Source organism: Triticum aestivum, chromosome 3A, assembly GCF_018294505.1.
Source record: "Triticum aestivum cultivar Chinese Spring chromosome 3A, IWGSC CS RefSeq v2.1, whole genome shotgun sequence".
Classification (NCBI taxonomy): Eukaryota; Viridiplantae; Streptophyta; class Magnoliopsida; order Poales; family Poaceae; genus Triticum; species Triticum aestivum.
The window spans coordinates 621441255-621446089 of NC_057800.1; positions in this window are offsets into that span (position 1 = coordinate 621441255).

The window sequence follows — 4835 nt, forward strand, 5'->3', positions numbered from 1 at the left end:
GCAAGAAGATTGTGAACAGATAGCTAGCTAAGATCGATTGTATTTAAATCGTAGACTTCATTTCTCGATTGTATTTCATGGGCACTTTTTGAACTATCATGAATATTTTTTAATTTCATGAACACTCGATCTCGATCCTCCTCCATCTCGATCGCTATCCCACCTCGCCAGATCCGGTCCACCGGCCGCCGCCACCGACCGCCCGCACCCTCTCGATTCCCCTACTCAACCGCCGCCGCCGACCCCCGCACCCCTCCCCTACTCAACCGCCGCCGCCGACCCCCGCACCCCTCCCCTACTCAACCGCCGCCGCCGACCCCCCGCACCCCTTCCCTACTCAACCGCCGCCGCCGACCCCCCGCACCCCCCGCGCCCTCCCCCGCTCCACCGGCATTACTGTTTGATGATATTTTTAAAAAATTTATTACTGTCTTATAAAAAAATATTACTGTTATGATTTAAATAAGTTTGAACATATTTAAACACAAATAAGTATCAAACAGCATTTTAAATGCATAAAAAAATTGTGGAGCCTAGGAATCGAACCCAGGACCTCTTGGTGTGAGAACTAGCTGCTAACCAGTCGAGCTAGTAGAGAAGACTTGACATGTATCAGGTCAGGTGGTAGATAACTGTTGGCTCGAGCAGAAAAAAAATACTAATGGCGCACCAGGGTGAGGTGCGCCATTAGCATGTATGTACTTATGGCGCACCGAGGGGTGGTGCGCCATTAGTATTGTGCGCCCCTACTTCGTACCGCGATCCCCTCTCTCTCCCTCGCCCTCGCCCGCGATCCCCTTCCCCCATCTCCTCTCCCGACGCCACCGTCGCCCCGCCCCGACACCACCGTCGCCCCGCCGCCCTCGACGCCACCATCGCCCCGCCCCGACACCACCGTCGCCCCGCCGCCCTCGACGCCGCCCCGACACCACCGTCGCCCCGCCACCCTCGACGCCGCCCCGACACCACCGTCGCCCCGCCGCCCCGACACCACCGCCCCGTCCCGCCCAGCCTTCTCCTCGCCGCGCTGCCGTCCGCTCGACCCCAGCTCATCCCGTCCGCGAAGGAGACAGGCAGCAGCGGCGGCCCGAATCGAGGGAGGGAGGATCCTCTCAGGTGAGCTTCTCCCTCTCAAATGTGATGCCCGTGTCTCTGGTCTTCATTTGTTCTGCGATTATTTTGGTAGTACTGTATGAACTCTAGCAAGGGGAATGGATCTGGGATGAGGGATTTACCTGTCACAGGAGATGGGTGATGCCTTTGTGCAGTACTAATAACCGAATGGATCTGGGATAGCAACAATTTCATGCATTTGTTATAACTCCAAGTAGTCTGAACAAATTTTTTTGTGAACTACGATAGATCATGAAGCTGCTAAACTTATAGCAATTGGCTTCATCTTGTTGCAGTAAACTGACAAATGGATAGTAAGGAAAAATACCATAAGAATATAACTGAAGAAATATATACTCCCTCCGACCTAGAATAAGTGTCGTGGTTTTAGATCAGATAGCATTTTAACTGAAGATTTATTGTACTTTCTACTAACGGTATAACTTTTGTGATATGTATTGTTATGTTGGTAAAATAGACAACCTAGATTTACACGCAGGATCTCTAATCCAGAGAGGAGGGAGTATAAGATAGCAAATTTACTTGCAATAAAACAGGGGCTGTTAATTATAGTTTTGTTTTGTTTTGGATGCTGCTGTTCTTGGTAGGATGAACAAGTGGCACCTTGTAGGGTCTTGATTGGTTATGTTGCAAACTGAATATGTAGCTGCTAGGACCCAGTTTCCAATCTAGTCTGTAGTAGTGACATGCTATTTTAGATGGTCTATTACTATGTAGGACCTTAATTGGTGGAGTCTCAACGCTGAACTGGGTAGTAGTTAGGAGTCAATTTCTTTAATCCTAGTGTAGCTGCTCTCTTAATACTTGTCTGTAGGTTCTTAATTGTTGGTGTCTCAAAAACTGAATATGTTTTCATAGCATAACTTGAGGGATAGCATAACTGAATATGTTTTCATAGCATAACACAGTGCACTCTGTTATGAACTATATGTTGTCTACTCTAGTAGGCTCATCATCCAGTCAGTGCAGTGCATGCATTAGTTATTAGGAAGTCAAGTATGATCTCTGATCTCTTCTTCATAAGGGGTATGCAATGTAGTTCCTCCATACAGAGACACTGTCCAGAAACGATTGACGGAATGTCGATTAACTTCCGTTCCGGCAAATTCGGGTACTCCATATGTCCTATTTTCAGCAAAGGTCATGCTGAAATTTTCCGTGAATTTTAGCATGACTTTGCTAAAAATAAGACATATGGGGTACTTGTGACTAATGCATGGGCCGGGGTATCGTAGTAGTTAATTAAGTAGGATCAAGTGCCCCGGCGTACTTGTGACTAATGCATGGCTTTTAGGGTGCCTCGGTGTCGATAAAAACCGAAATGATGAAAGCTTAGGCTTTTAGGGTGCCTCGGCGTCAAAAAACCCTCAATGATAAAAGCTTAGATTTTAGGATGCCTCGGTGTCGACAAACCCTAAATGATGAGACCATGATCTTGTTCCTTGACAATAACCAACTTTTTGACCAAACTTTGTTTCTATTTAGAGAGAAACATGGCCCACAATGATGAGGCCGGGGGTTCGGGCGGCAAGGCATTCTGGGAGTTGTCCCAGGAGATGGAGGAACAACCTCACTTGTATGAGGCCTCCGCCTTCCCCACCGATCCTGAGACCACGGATGGTGCCGCCGAGGATGACCACACTAATGCCACCACTGATGGTGCCGCCGAGGATGCCACCACTGATGATGGCGGCGCACGCACAGATGGCAGCCAACCGAAGAGGCAACGGAAGGACCGGTGCCCGATCATGCTCCGCACCCTCAAGGAGGAAGTTACTGAAGTGGACTCCAACGGGAATCCAACGGCGCCCGAACGAATAGTCAAGGGGTACTCGCTTCAGCTCGGGTGCATTGTCCGGAGCACCGTCTCGATCAACAACGAGAACCTGAGGCATCCTGACCGAGGGAATTTGCACAACCTCCTCTTCACGAAGCTGCACGAACGATACAAGTTCCCCGCTGAATTTGCAAACACAAGCCTCAAAGGGAATAAAGTGAACAATGCTGCCCTCACGAAGATGAGCAAGGCCCTGTCTACTTGGAAAAGCAATGTGAAGAGAATGATCGAGAAAGGTGAGAGTTATCAGAAGATCAAGGAGAAAAATCCTTCGATCACCGAAGATGACTACAACGACTTCAAGATCAATTGCTCGAGCACCGCAAGCTCACAATCAAGTGAGTGGGGGAAACAAATGCGGGAGCTGAACATAGGGGAACACACACTCGGTCCCGGCGGTTATAGAGTGGCGGAGCCTATATGGGACAAGGAGGAGGCGGACCGTGCCGAGCAAGGCCTACCGCCCCTCTTCGATAAATACGGTGACAAGCAGACCAGGAACTTTGTCAGGGCCCGGTACAAGAAGGACCCGAAAACAAAGGAGCTTACCACGGATCCGAAGACCAGGCAGCTTGAGCTTGTTCTGGTAAGGAATACACCCCCGCGTAATTAGCTCCATATGGTTGCATTCTAATTAATGAAGCCAAATATCTAAATGGTTCACATTCCTTCCGCAGGCGACTGAAAGCAGTAGCGCGGGGTCGACTAAGAGCAACCCTTGGGACACCACTCTAAATAGGGGGTTGAATGTAATGAAGAACAAGGATAAGCTCAGTAAGCCGATGTCAGCTGGTCGTGTGGCCGGCAAAGGCTTGTCGACAAAATGGGGGTCATACTATACCGCTGGTGTGCGGAAGGAGAAAAAGACTAGCTCGGAAAGCCAGGCGCGAGAGGTTCAAGAACTCAAGGCACAGGTGGCGCGGATTCCGGAGATTGTCCAAGAGCAAGTGGAACAACAACTCGGAGCGACGATCACCGCCATTGTTCCTACCTTGATCTCGGGGTTGAGTGCGTGGATTGCGGGCGGCCAACAGGGGCCGCCCCCGATTCCTAGCTTCACGGCCAGCAACTCGCATAATGCGATGGCGGGGCCATTGGTGCCTCCGGCGGAGGCGACATTGGTGTCTCCGAGGCCGGCACGGGAGCTTAATGCACCCGGGTGTACGCCGGCCGGCACCTCTGCAGCAAGCGGCACCTCCGTCAACTGCACGCCCGCCGTTGGTGGTGCGTCGACATTAGCCGAGCTCGACGCCATCATAACGGTAACTAATTAAGCCTCTCTCGGCCGAGGACTTCATCTCCTTGCCTTTGACTGGGCATCCCTGACGCCCTACATGTTTTCGCAGGGCGCCACCAATATTCCGTGCACTCTCCTCCACTTCGTGAACAACGAGTTGGTCGATGTCGCCAAGGGCAAAATCATTCAACCGGGCAACCCCTTGTTCCACGGTACCCAGATGCCACCCAACTTGTTTAGGGTTCAACTGGTTCGGGTGCTGCCAGGCTGCAACGACTTGTTACCTCCGATTCGACCCGTCAGGGCCGACGATGATGACGTGATGACCCTCAGCGCCTGCCTGAGCTGGCCCCTGCTTTGGACGAAGAGCCAGATTCGTTTGGGGGCGGGGGACACCACCCCAAAGACAACACCGCCAGTCGTGCCGGCGCCAAGTCGGCCCCATGGCAAGACCGCAGCAACGGTGCCAGACATCCCTATGCCACTGGATCCAAACATGCATATGGCACAGGATCAGAACGACGACGACGACGACGATGATACATTTGGCAACGTCGATCAGTACTTTGCCGATCATGGGTACGATGGCGACTTCATGGGGCCTCCTTCTCAAGAACCAAACCCAAC